General features: G+C 49.5%; 1 long non-coding RNA gene across 1 annotated transcript; it reads left to right on the forward strand.

Moving 5' to 3' along the window:
* Positions 1 to 381: 381 nt before the first annotated feature.
* LOC311428578 lies at positions 382 to 1,235 on the forward strand. Its single transcript, XR_014687777.1, has 3 exons — positions 382 to 413; positions 570 to 640; positions 1,172 to 1,235. It is a non-coding gene; the product is annotated as an uncharacterized lncRNA (long non-coding RNA).
* Positions 1,236 to 14,372: the final 13,137 nt, after the last annotated feature.

Genomic DNA, 14,372 nt, shown 5'->3' on the forward strand with positions numbered 1-14,372 from the left:
TTTTTAAATGAGGTCAATACTATCATCTTCTTATTTAGGAATAGGACAACATTTCCGTTTTGGCAGTCAAGAAGACGCACACGAGTTCTTGCGCTATACTGTTGATGCTATGCAGGAAGCGTGCTTGAACGGAAGCACCGAGTAAGCATAAACAAGTTCACTTTCATACATTCTCTAGCACCTTCTAGTCCTTTATTTACTCTCAGAAATGATCTCTAGCACCTTTTAGTGCCTTATTTACTATCAGCAACGCAAGTCTACATCATCCTTGGTTTTCATCAAACTCTTTGAAGAGTTAACTCTGTGCCTTAAATCTTCGGAGGTCTGATTATAATTTATTTCCAGATTGGACAGATCTTCTCAAGCTACCACCATCATTCATCAAATATTTGGAGGATTTCTAAGATCGAGAGGTACTTGAAAAAATATTCCTGTCCTTAGAACTGATCTGTGTCTTTTGTCGGTAGTAAAGCAGTCTGTAGTTTGTCTAAAGTAGTATCTGTCAACAACTTGAATTTGGACAGTTAGTCTCCTTCACATAATGTTAAGCATTTATATTTTGCTTCCAGTGAAGTGCTTGAATTGCAAAGCAGTTTCAGATACGTATGAGGCATTTCTTGATATCACTTTGGATATAAAGGTAAGATGTTTTCTAAATATAATTCATGATGTTTAAGTACATGCATAACTTTCTAAATTAAACTTGTTTAACTTAAAAAACCAAACCACATATAATGTTAAAACATAAGAGCTTGGTGGTGCTAAGGAAGTGGATTGGACTTTCTCCTTCCGTGGAACCCATGTAAATAGTCTCCACATTTGTATTGGGTTTAAGGGGAAAGAATTCTCTTTCTGCAAAAATTATAATGCTGTCATACTTCTTTGTTGTTCTACCTCAATATACATCTAATTGTTAGACTGATGAATTTGTCCCCAGTATTGATGACAAAGCACACTGTAGATGCTGTGTAGGCAACTGGGAAAGTATTTGTTCCAAAGTCAAATGCCTTCCAGGTGAGGTCAATGCTGAGCATGCTCTTTCTGCCTCCTTCTTCACAGTGCTCCTAGTAGATCGCTTGAGTATGTTAGTAAGATTCTCTTATAAACTACTAGTATGTGTCTGGAATTTTGAATTACGGTGACTTTGCGCTCTTCTTTCTCGCTGCTCTAGGCGGTTTCGTCTGTTAGCAGAGCTCTGGAACTCTTTGTGAAACCTGAAGAGCTGGATGGAGAGAATTGCTATAAATGTAGCGAGTAAGATTTTGACGACTTAGGTCTTAATCCTAGATGTCAGTTTTCTATGTTGCATGACTCTGTTGGACTACCTCTAAACTTTGGATCTACTTACAAGTTTTGTGGAAGTTTATAAAAGACTTGGATTTTTGTTTCTTTGGAGGGGGGAAGTCTTGTTCATAGGCATTCCCTATGGGTTTGCAATTCTCTGGCTTGTATTTTGCCATCAGAATTCAAAAAGAGCTACTTTTGTTCTTTCTCTTTATTAGCTCTCGACAGTACTTTTCTTGATGTAAACTGCCCAGTTTCCGTTGTTCTCTGGGCTAGTGGCTAATTTTCACTGCTTACACCGTAGGTCCTACCTTGGAGCGGGCAATGTGTCAAACTGAACTATTTTGTTTCAAAGGATGGCAGATGGGTTCAGTGTCTTTCCAGACAAGCTCAGTACATGAAGACTTCCTACTGTTAAATGTCTCCCTCCTGTAGAATGACCATGTGTTTCTGTTGTATTTTTGATGTTGATAGTCGACCTATGTTGGAGATTATTTGCAATTTCTAGCCCTGGGGACCAAGGCTCTCTCGTTCCGCTTTCAGTATTTGTATTTCCCTTGAAAGCTGAAAGAATGTATCCAGGATTGGAGTTCAAATAGCCACTTTTGTAGACCAAGAAATGGTACCTTGCCATCCAACCTGGTCATACCCTTTTGTGAGAGATTCCTGTTCCCGCTTTGTTGGGAAAATTGACCTTCTTCTGTGTATTAACAAACCTGACACGCAGTGCATGGGTTTATGAAAAGAAAAAAGACCAACCTATTATGCAAGTAAATATCATTCAAATAGCATAGGCATGCGTGAGACATTAAAAGGAGTTTGTTTTGGGGGCGAAAAAAGAAGATGCCTTCAAACACTTATCTCTGCTTGTTTTTAAGGTGTAAAAAGGTGGTTCCTGCATCCAAGAGATTTACCATACACCGTTCTTCCAAGGTTCTCACAATATCACTGAAAAGATTTGCAGATTTCACAGGTGGAAAGATCAACAAGGTATATTTACCACTGTAATGCAACTATATCATTGTGTAATGGGACATCCCCCAAAGCTGAAAGTTGTTAATATTTTCAGACAATAATTGTAGACTAACGACTATGGCTTATTCTTTCTCTTAATATCAATAAAGTTCCCGCTTGACAAGAAGCATATGCTTTCCTCTGAGAAGGCTGATTCATCAGGAAACAGTTCTCTGCAACTTCTAGTCTTAACCGTTGTTTATGGGAAGACTTATTTGTAGTGAATCAAGAAATATATTCGAGAAATATATTCTAGAAATCAATTCTAGTCTGTGTTTTTTGGAAGTGTTTTTCTCTGGCTAGTCCACGAAGTACTCTGGGATAATTTTTCTATCTTCTTGATGTCTCTTTAGGAGGTGAAATATCCGGAGTATTTGGACCTGAGAGCCTACATGTCGCAGTCAATGGGAGAACCACTGCTCTATGCCTTATACGCGGTGCTGGTACATCACGGTGTCAGCTGTCACTCAGGACACTATATATGCTATGTAAAGGTAGAAGTCAACAGCATTTCTAACAGGGTAAAGGTTGTGCTGGCAAACCAATTAAAGCATGACTAGCAGCTACTGTTTCTAGGGAAAAAGATTTCATTATATTTTTATTTGACATGTGTGTATTTTGTTCCTACCCGTGATTTCAATTGGAAAACATGCAATTCACCTAAAGAAATCGTTGTCTTTATTTGCAGGCTGGTAATGGACTTTGGTATCAGATGAATGATGCTAAAGTAGTGCGTACTGACATTAAAAGAGTTCTTGGTCAGCAAGCTTACATACTTTTTTATATCAGGTAATAACAAATCTTAAAATGTGTTCAGAAGAGATTTACTTTCCTGTTATTGATATTTTTCTGTTTTGCAAGTGTTTTTCTTGCTATCCCGGGAGAAGATTATTATTTGTCTAATTCAGTTCTGTCTAACCTGAAATTCTCTGTGTCGTTTATTGTCTTTTGTTGCTTGGCCTTAAACTGCAGCACTTGTGTAAATTGCTATCTATGTGTTATCTGTAGCTGGCTACTTTAGAGAAGGAGAGAAATGAAGGTCATCTGTGGTGTAAGAATGAATTATTGCTCTGCAAGTGATAGTCTTAGTAGGAAGACTGTTCTCTACTTTTCAGTCTGTAGTCTTGGCGAAGCCTTCTGTGGAGAAGGCTTCCATATCGTATGAGCTGTTCCTCTAAAATGATAGGATGGGATTTAATCCAAGAGTAGGCTGAAAGAAAAACTAAACTACGATCACTGCTCTTTTCTGAAGGCGCTATGATTTGACACTTGGAGAACGTGCGTTTTACTTGCCAGCACCATCTTATCCCTGTTCATTCCCTCCTGGTCAGCAGGGGGCTAATAGTAAGCAGGCTGGATTTCTGGGACCACGACTTCTTCCTCATATGATTAAGGTAATTCAGGGAAGCGGGAGGGCAGATAACGGCACCAAACTGCTAGTGGGTTTGGGGTTTGGTGTGGGGTTTTTTGTTTGGTTTTCGGCATCTTAGTTTTGTTTTCCTTCCCACACTGCAGCTTTCTTCACAGCCCTCATGCTACAGCCAGAGTCATTCAAACAGTGGTTACTGCTAAATTGTGCAGCCATGCGACTCCATTACTTTATACCTCCAAGACAGCTTTCTAAAGCACAGAGAGCTACGCTCTTTGACTATTTAAGCAGAGTGTACTAATCCTCAAATCATTTAAAAGAGGACTTGTTTTTCCTATCCTCGTCACTTTAGCTAAGACAGGGAAAACTAAATGTCTTATTCCTGAGCACCAGAACGATTACTTCAGGCTTTTCAGGGTATGTTTAAAGGGGAAAATAAATATATTTGGGAATAGCAGCAGGTAATGTTAAGTTGCTTGGCTGGTTTTCAAAGATGATGTTAATTTGATACCAATCTGCAGTAAACCAAAAGCAGGAATTGAATACGCTTATTGGACTTGCATTTATCCTTAAAGGGCAGTGTGTTTTTCTTTTTAGGTGTTAAGACCATTTGTAGAAACACTCAGTAGGAGAGTTTTGTGTTTCAAAATGTTACATGCAGTGTTTGCGTTAATCCATCTTGCAATTTCTTCTTTTTAAATACAGAATTCAAGCCGTTTAAATGGAAATGGATCCATAAAAGAGGACACAAAGACCACTGGTGTCACCCTAAAAAGGCCATCTTCAGCACCACCAATGGCCTGTGTTCAAAACCAGGCAATTACCAGGCCTTCAATGACTGATACGTCAAGAAAACAGAAGATCACCATCAGTATTCACAATAAATTGCCTGCTCGTCAGACTGTGTCACAGCCTGACTGTCTTAGCAGTGCTGTGGAGGATGAAGATCTCTACCAGGCTGTTCCTTCATCCACAATTACAAATTCGGTAATGCAAATGAAGCAAATGCAAACAAACAAAAAAGTTTCTGATGAAATTTTTGTGGAGCCAACAGTGAATGAAAATCCTAAACTCAGCTCTGATAACACAGTCCCTTATGGTGCAGAATCTTCAGGAAAATCTGAGGAGGAGTCAAAGGGCTTATTTCAAAGGAATTTGAAATGCAATGCAATGTCCTCTAATGGAATTTTGGTTGGAAAGGTAGTCCGTACATTGCAGCATTCCAATTCTTCCTGTCAGAATGCTGACAAAGGAAGATCCCAGCATGAGCTGCCAAAAACAGATTCACTAAATGGTGCTATTAGGTTAGTTACTGAATCTAAAGAAAACGGACTGAAACTTGATGATTCCACTTGCCGAGTTGAACCTGTTAAACCTTCTGAGATGTTCTTTTCTAAAACAAATGGATCGCTTGAAACATAGATTTGCTCCATCGAGAATTTCTCACCTACGATGTATTCGGGAGTGTTTATTGTGTTCCTAATTCAGGTGAAATACTGAGAAAACACAGCACACGTGATCGTAAGACTTTGTGGTATTATCTCCTTAGAATTTGCAGACCTGAGCTTACATTAGAACTTGTCAACTTAAGCTCAGCTGAGATAAAAATTCCTAAGTTTCCTAAAGTAGATTTTGGGGGGTGAGTTGGGGTTATCTTTGAAGTGTAGATAATGCATACAACTCACAGCGGTCTTGCTTACCATTTAATGGAGACATTCTGACAAGACTAGTCCTCAGTACTACTACAAATAGTATTTTTTTGTCTGCTGACTTGTGCGTTTTAATTGCAGATGCCTGGAGCTATGCCTTCAGTCAATCGAGAAGTCATCACGGAGTCCTTCAGAGCCAGCCAGCTGAACAGCTTGTCAGAGGAAATGAGGTAAAATGAGCACAGTCTGATTAAGACAAGACTTTATGGAAGTTCGTTACAGTTTTATCTGTCTACTAATAGTATTTAATGGAAGGATTTAAATTAGTACAATTCCATACTGTGTGTCCAGTGTCACGAACAGAACTAATGATCAGCACTGAGCATATCACTCTGATGCAGGTTGGTGCCTCAAGGAGAACTTGTGTTCCTTTATAGAATGTTTTTCCATTTTTCTCCACTGTCTGGAGAAACACTGGCTGTTCCCCGCTCGCCCCTATGCCTTTTTTCTCAGAGCAGCAGGTGGAAGGAGACAGATGCGTTTGCTTTTTTAGTGCAATGGCTTCAGAAGCAAGAGGGGAAAAAGCACTTTCTCTGGGAGCTGAAGACGGTGTCCTAATCACAGGAGAGGTTTCTAAATGGCATATCATTGCGAGGGTTCCTTTAGTCCGGAGGTTTTTGTTTGTTTGTTTGCCTTTGGAAGGTTTTACTCTTAATATTCACGTCCTTCAGCAGAAGTGAGAAATGGGTTTTTATTTTATGCAGTGTTGCGGAACCTCCGAAATCTCCTGGGAATGATGAATACCTCACCCAGTACCAATGTGATGACTGTGGAGACAAGGAGAAAGCAAGAAGATCAAAAGAACGTGACCTCATTTCAAAAGAAAATGTTTTGTCCGGCAAAGAGTCTTGTGAGCCTGGTGAGAAATTGCGGCAAACTTCCTCTCTCAAGTCTGACACTGAATGTAGCTCTAACAATCTTTCTTCCTTAGCTATTGCAGATAGACGCCAAGATACAAAGGACAAGACTAAAACCACTGAGAAAGAGCATTACCGAAGCAAGAGGGAACATGCTCCTAGTGAAGAGAAGGAGAGTCAAAAAGCAGGTCCTTCCAGCAAGAGGAGGTGTTCTCAGAGCGTGGAATTTGTTGAGCAAAAGAGTCACAAGCAGGAGTACTGGGAGGGAAGCAGGTACAGATCTTTCCCTCGTGAAAGAAACAGCCCTGAGAATGGCAGAAGAGCAGTCAAATATTCAAAGTACAGATCTGGCAGCGGAGGAAGATCAGAACAAGGTAGCAATAGGTACTACCGATCCAAAGGGGAAAGAAGTTGGAGCAGAGAAAGATACTATCGAGACGAAGCACGGAGATGGGAAAGATGTGGCTATTACAGTGATTACTATTCACCTCATGCGACAGGAGACAGTAGAGAGAGAAAGTTCTCTCACGGCGATTCAGCCTTTGACAGATTGACTGCAACTTACTACAGCAGGTCACATAAGCATTATCATTACAAAAGCAGATGGCCTCACGGTTCCCTCTTGAGAGAGGAAGATGTACGTCGCTTTAGCACACCCCGAGCAGACTTGCATCGTTGCTCGGTACCTCAGCAACATTCCGGAAGACATTCTCGTGAAAGACATGCGCTTCCACCTGTGTCAGCTCATTTGGAGAACTGTCGCCAGAAAAATGAAACAGAAGGAAACAGAAAAAGAAAATATACCCGTGCAGAAGGTAGTGAAAGTGAAATAGAAAGGAAAGACAGAAAGATAGAAAAGGAGCTTTTAGGTGGTGAAAAAAATGCAAAAATATCACAAGTTCTGGAAGAAAAAGAAGTCTAAGGATAAACATGGAGAGAAGGATTCCAAGTAAGCAAGGATTCCGGCATACTCCGCATTTTTTATCCTAATTCTTTTCTGGGTGCTTCTCATGTCTTCCTTTTTTTTTTTTTTTTTTTTTTTTTTTTTCTGGTAGTTTCTAAGTTCTTTAGATAGCACCAGCTGGCTGGGGATCATGTTGTTAGGTTGATCAGTGAAGACAGGAAAGCTCTTGCTGAATTGTGTCAGAGCACTAGCTTTGGACCACATAGTTCGAATCACATCCGTACACCATTCCAGATTAGGTTAAAAGATTTTTTCTGCTTGCACGTATTCCAGAGCTAGCCGTTGTTAATGATCTGTGTACAAACCAGGACCTATGGTCCTTCAATCTGACGGCTTAAGTTTGCTGCATCTAAAGTAAGTTGTGTGTGCACAAAGCACCACAAAATAGCTGACATGCTGCAAATCATCACCTGTGGTAAAATAAATCAGGTTTCATATAGGCAACAAGTGCCACATCTTTTTTTCCCTTTTTAACTTGCATGTTTCTTTCAGACTTCATGATTTGTGTTTCTGTGCGCTCCGCTTTGACAATGCCAATCGCAAGCGTAAGAAAAAGAAGAAAAAGGAGAAGAAAAAGAAGAAAAAGGAGAAACACCAGGAAAGCAAAAGGCTCCTTGGAACACTTAGATCCTCGTTTCCAGAAGATAACGCGGGAGAAGAAGGAAGAATCCCATCCTCCAGATGGCTCTTCATGTCAGTAATGCAGAAGTGAGAGCAGTAAACAACCTTACAAGGAAGGGAAGACTTCCAGTGCAGGCGAAAGCAAGAAATACTGCTCCATCGCATCCAACGACTATACTAAAGGTAAGCGGCTGCAGCGTGTGTGAGGAATTCCTTTTATATTAATCTCGAGATTATTTCAAACAGTCTTGAAGTGCTTGATGACTTAACAGTCTGCAGATTTATTATCAAATCAAAAAAAAACCCCACTTGGTAGACTATTTTTTTCCCAGTTTTGAATGGCCACTAGGAAAGAAGGCCTGAAATAAAGAGGTTAAAGGCAAATGGTTTTCATTTGGTTTGATGATGAAGTGGCAAACAAGAGGAAGAGTTGCAAGCTCCCTTCTTAAATTCAGTCCAGCCAAGTAGGAAAAGTAAATGTGGACGGACAGCTGTATCTTGGCAAAGAAGATAGTAGGGAGCAAGGAGGTTTAGCAGTCAAGATGGAAGGTGATGCCATGAGGCTTAGAGGCTAGTAATGTTCTAATGAACATGGCCAAGTCTTGCGCTGGGCAGCCTGCTTGGGTCCAAAGCCTGCAGTCCTCCCCAAGATGTCGGCGAGGGGCTGGTGAGCCGTTGGGACGGAACCCCCGTTGCCCGGGTTCCCCAAGCAACCGCCCCACTCTCCAGCCACCATGGCAGGTCCAGCAGCCGGCTCCCGCTCCTCCCGGGGCTGCGGCCCTGCTGGCGAGCCCAGCGCCCCAGAGCCCAGCCCAGCGCCCTTTTTCCCACAGAGGGTTTCCCCAGACGGCTTCCGCGGCTTGCACAGACGCAAAACTCCCCCTTCGTCGTCCCAGCCATGCCGCCAATGGTGGCTGCCTGGCTGCTGCCCTCCCTCCCCGGAGCGACGGCGCTGCCCTTGCAGCCCCCGCAGGTACCCACCCTCCCCTCCGCGCTGCCCCAGGCCACCGTCTGGCACGTGGTGCCGGGGGTCCAGGGGCAGGTGCTGCAGCTCCCCGCCGGGGTGCAGCTGCCACCTGGGGGGCACCTCCCAGCCCAGGGGCACCACCTGCAGCTTGGGCAGCTCCCCGCCGGGGGGCAGCTCCCTGCTGTGGGGCAGCTCCCCGCCGGGGGGCACCAGCTGCAGCTGGTGCAGCTCCCCGCTGTGGGGCAAAACCTGCAGCTGGTGCAGCTCCCCGCTGTGGAGCAAAACCTGCAGCTGGTGCAGCTCCCAACCATGGGGCACCAGCTGCAGCTGGTGCAGCTCCCCGCCGGGGGGCAGCTCCCCCACACCGCTCCTCCCTGTGCCCCCTTTGTCCATCAGTGGGGACAGCCCATGGTGACGGGGACACTGGTACCCCACCATGCGCTGGGGCTGGGGCCCAGGGCCGTGCTCCATGGGGAGCTCCTGCACCCCGCAGGCACCTGCCTGTTGCAGGCCCCCGCCCAGCGCAACCCCCCGCCACCCCTCGTCCCGGGGCCTCCGCTGCGGGGGCAGGCGCTCCCCACGCCCCGCACCCTGAGCAGCAGCTGGGGACAGCTGCCGGAGCCCTGCTTGCACGCCGTGGGGCTCAGCGAGGACCAGGGGCCCCCGCTGCCCGGCCCCACTGCCCCCAAGCCTGCCCAGGCTCCAAGGATCGCCAGCACCCAGACGGCGACGCCTGACGGTGAGTTTGGGGCTGGCACAGCCGGCCGCTGGGCGCCCCACACCCAGGGGCCATGGGAAAGCTGACATCGCCCGTCTTGGGGGATTTTCTTGCTTCGTCCTCAGCGGCGACAGCCCCGCAGGTGCCTGAGGAGCCCCCGCAGCTGCCCGAGCTGGGCCCTGATGCCTTTGCCGAGGCCTTTCCAGAGCTGGCAGGGGACAGCCAGCAGCTGCAGCACATGCAGGACGAGCTCCTGGCCGACCTGGACATCCCCATCCCCGGCATGGAGGAGCTGCTCAGCTGGCTCGATGCCGTGGAGCCCCAGGACGCCTTCCCCGATTTGCCCAGCAGTCCTGCCCTCAGCCGCTTCCTCTCGCAGCTGCCCGACCTCTGCGAGGACATCGAGGAGCCGAGCACGCAGGGACTGGAAGCCACAGGAGCCCTCGGTGAGGTCCCCTCAACCCCTGGGCTGCGCCCCGAGAAGCTTGAGGGTGGGCTGTCGCTGCAGTCCCCCGTCGTGCCAGCAGTGAGCCCCCCGCTCAGCCCTGCAGCCAGTCCCCTGCCCAGTGCGCTTAGGAGCCCCCTACCCAGTCCACCCCTGAGTCCCCCCAGGAGCCTCCCTGACACCCAGCTCCTCAGTGCCCTTAGTAGACCCCAGCCCCAACCCCCCCAGCGTTCCCTCAAGACCCGCCCCAACCCCAAGGTCCCCAGTGCCCTTAGTAGACCCCAGCCCAAATCCCCCCCGAGTTCTCCCAAGAAACGCCCCAACCCCAAGGGCCGCAGTGCCCTTAGTAGACCCCAGCCCAAATCCCCCCCGAGTTCCCCCAAGAAACGCCCCAACCCCAAGGGCCGCAGTGCCCTTCGTAGACCCCAGCCCAAATCCCCCCTGAGTTCCCCCAAGAAACGCCCCAACCCCAAGGGCCGCACTGACCATAGGAGACCCCTGCCCAAACGCCCCCTGGGTCCCCTCAAGAGTCCCCCGCCTGCCCCTGCGTCCACCGGCACCAAGCGGGGGGCCAAGCGCCCTGCGCCCAGCAGCACCCCCGGGACAGCGCAGAGCTGCCAGCACAGGAGGCCGACGACGGAGAACCCCCCCGGCAAGGAGAGGAAGACGCTGCTGGGCCAGGCTGGCCAAGGCCGCAAGAGACCGTGCCAGGGGAAGACGGCTGGCAGCAGCACGGTGGCTGGCAGCAGCAGGGAAGCAGGCAGCAGCGCGCAGCAGCTGGCGATCAACAGCACCACGGCACCCAGCAAGAGAGTGCGAAGCCCAGGGGCTGCAGGGGGGCAAGGAGCAGCGGCGCCACCTCCCCGCAGAGCGCGGCTGCTGCCGGAGACTCCGAGTGGGGAGCCCCGTGCCGTGCGGCCCCAGGACAGGCTCTGTCCCCAGGCCAGCGGGGCCAGGACGCTGCAGCGCCAGCAGCCGGGGACAAAGACCCCCAGCGAGACTTTGCAGCCGCTGGGGGCCAGGGCCAAGGCGCTGGGGCCAGCGTGCCAGCTGGCCTGTGTGCAGCCGCAGCCCACCTCCAGCAGCCCCAGCAGCATGCCCAGCGCCCCGCCGACAGTGCCAGGCTCCAGCTACCCGTGACCGACCTCGGGCTTCTCCTCGACGGCCCCCGCAGCACCCAGGCAGGCACAGAGACCTCTGCAGGCACCTGCTCCAGCTTCAGCCACGCTCCTCAGCCCTTGCCCCTCTCGCTTGCCCTCTCCCCTCTCTCGTGCTGGACCTACGCACTGCTTGCCACTCTCAGGGATGGGCAACAGCGCCAATGGCAAATGCGCGCGCGCCTCACCCAGGAAGGTGGCAATGGCAAGCTGGGGAGATGCTGGCAGCAGCTGGGCTGGGAAAGCTTGGCCATGGCAACTGCTGCTTGGGACACCAAAGGGCTGAGAGACAAGACTTGCTTCTTCTTTCGGGGCATTGCTCTTCTTTCCTGCCTTCTGGATTAAATTCCTCTCCTTAGGTGGTCACTCAGCAAGGCCTCTGCCTGCAGAGCACTTCTTCTTGCACTGGCATGCCAAGGGGATAAGAACTGGGAGGTCTTTGGGATAGCAAATGATCAGTGGGATGGGAAGTGATGATGGGGATAGCAATTCATTGGAATGGGAAAAATGGGTTTTATTTGTATTAAATTTAAATTTTTAAATTTTCATTTAATTTATTGGTTTTCTTATTTATTTAATTAAATCCACTTTATTCACTGTGTTGTACAGTATGGCATTGTTTTATTATTATAAAATTATAAGTATTTAATAGTATTAAATATTTTTATATATTAATATCTTATAAACTGTAAGTATCATTATTTATTATTTTGTTGGTTTTTATTCCTTTTCTACCCTATTAAACTCTCTTCATCACAACGCACTGGTTTGGATTTTATTTTTCCTTCCGAGTCATTCTGGATTCACTCCGGATGGGGGGACACTAGCGAACGCCTGTGTGCTTCAGATCCAAGGTCACCTTTGCCCTCATTCAAGATACATATTTGCATCTGTTGTTGTGAAACAAAATTAACAACAGGAACAATAAAGTTACCTACTTGCTAGCAGCAGCTCTACATTTGCTGGGGTCTGCTCTGTGCATTTTGAAGACCATTCCATGCTCTTCAGCCCCTTCAGGAGGAAATGTATGGTTCTAGGAAAATGCGTCTTGACCTGATGCAAAGCTGTGACGCAGCCTGCAGCTGCTGCAAGCCCTGGCATTTTACCTGCAGCCCCTCCAACAACTCTGATGTTCCCTGCATCGACTTCAACCACTGCGGCAGGACCTGAGGCCCCTCAAAGCCTTGTCACACACCCTGCGGCCCCTCGAGCCCCTGGCATGTTCCCTGCAGCCCCTCCAGCCCCTGGCATGTTCCCTGCAGCACCTCCAAGCCTGGCACAGGCCCTACAGCTGGCTCCGGGGACGACCCCGCTGCTGTCTCAGGCACCAATACACACAAGGGGAAGGAATGCATGCAGAAGTCATCTTGTTTCGGAAGGGCAGAAAGTCCTCCCAAGGAGGGGAAGGAGCAAGAGGAAGGCGAGGCAGCCTACCCCAAGGTAGGGCCATCCCAGGGCACAGGAGGCTGTTGGAAAGGAGATTAGATAGAAAAGCAGCAGGAAGCAGGTGATCCCCATCCCTGGGCGAGCTGCGAGCCATGGGACAAGATTGCAGCTGTCCTCCAGGCGAGCACATTGTCAGCTGGCTGCTGCGCTGCTGGGATAGCAGCTGCGGGAGCCTGGCAGCAGAGGGCAGGGAAGCCAAGCAGCTGGGATCCTTCTCTGGGGAAGGGGGCACTGAGAAAGCGCTTGAAAACAGGGCACAAGCCCTCAGCCTCTGGAGGCGTGAAGGAAAGGGATCCCTTCTGGGAAGATGCTGTGGGCTTGCTGAGGCTCGAAGAACAGACGGTGCTGGCTGCTACCAGCGTGCTGCAGCAGCGGCAAGACAGAGCCGTGGTGGTTTTCCTCAGCTGGGCAGCTGAGCTCCAGCACAAGCGCTCTCTCCCTGCCCCTCCTCCAACGCCAAGGGGAGAAAAGAGGCTGGCAAGGGCTCAAGGGCTGCCAGAAGGACAGGGAGATCACTCCACAAGGAGCGTCACGGGCAAAGCAGGCTCAGCACAGCCTGTTCCAGTCCAGCCCGGGGCCTGCTCCTGCGGGGGCTCTCCACAGGCCGCGGCCTCCTCCAGGCCACAGCCACCTGCTCCACCGGGGGCTCCTCCAGCCACAGGGGGGCTGCAGCGTGGAGATCTGCTCCACGGGGGACCCATGGGCTGCAGGGGGACAGCCTGCTCCACCAGGGGCCTCTCCCTGCACAGGCCGCAGGGGAACTGCTGCTGGGAGCCTGGAGCACCTCCTGCCTCCTGCTGCACGGACCTTGGGGGCTGCACAGAGCTTTCTCACTCCTCCCTGAGCCAGACGCTGCTGGGCAGCAGCTTTTGTTCCCTTTCTTAGATGGGCTCTCCCCCAGGCGCAAACATCATCCTTTTGCTCTGCGTTCTGGGCAGCAGCGGGTGGGTCCCTCCTGGAAGGAGCCTCCTGGCAGCGGCCCTGAGCTCCCATGGGGCAGCTGCTGCATTCTCCTCACAGAGGACACCCCTGCAGCCCCCCGCTCCCACAGCGTGGCCACGCAAACCCAAGCCAAGACACCGAGCAAGCCTCCCTGATTGCCAGCCAGCAGCTGGCTCAGCCTGGGACCCCAGGCCAGTGCCCACAAGACTCTCCTGGGCCTTGAAAAGCAAGCCTTGTGGGGACGGAGCACCCACAAAGAACGGACTCACACAACAGGACTCCTTGCCAACACCGCCTCACAGACACCTGGGCCTTGAGCGGGTAGCTCACCTTGAGCGAGCTCATTTCCTTCCCAGTAGCTGAAATGTGCCCTTTCGGGGGCATTTGGGGGCTACAGCGTGCTGCTGAGAGGGATGTTGGAGCTCCTGCAGGGCAGTGCTTCCACTAAGGCAAGGCCTTTTCTGCATCTTCTACTGCCCTGCAAGCGAGGATGCTTGGGGCACCCAAGAAGCTGGCAGGGGACACAGCTGCAGGGATTGCAGGGATTCCTAAAGTCATAGCCAAATACAAGAAAGACAGGAGGACGTGATGCTTCCGAGAGAAAGGAGCTCGCTTTGGGGTCCAAATCCATCCATTTTTCAAATTAAAATATTTTCATATATTTTATTTGGGGCCTCCTCCTCCACCATCACTTCCTCCAACACATCCTCCTCCTCCTCATTTTCTAGGATTTTTCTCTTTTTTATTTTTTGGCCTCCTCCTCCTCCTCCTCCACCACCTCCTCCTCCTCCTCTTCCACCACCACCTCCTCCTCCTCCTCCACCACCTCCTCCTCCTCCTCCTCCACCTCCTCCTCCTCCTCCTCCACCTCCTCCTCCA

This window comes from Aythya ferina (genome assembly GCF_964211825.1).
Source record: "Aythya ferina genome assembly, contig: HAP1_SCAFFOLD_96, whole genome shotgun sequence".
NCBI classification, from domain to species: Eukaryota; Metazoa; Chordata; class Aves; order Anseriformes; family Anatidae; genus Aythya; species Aythya ferina.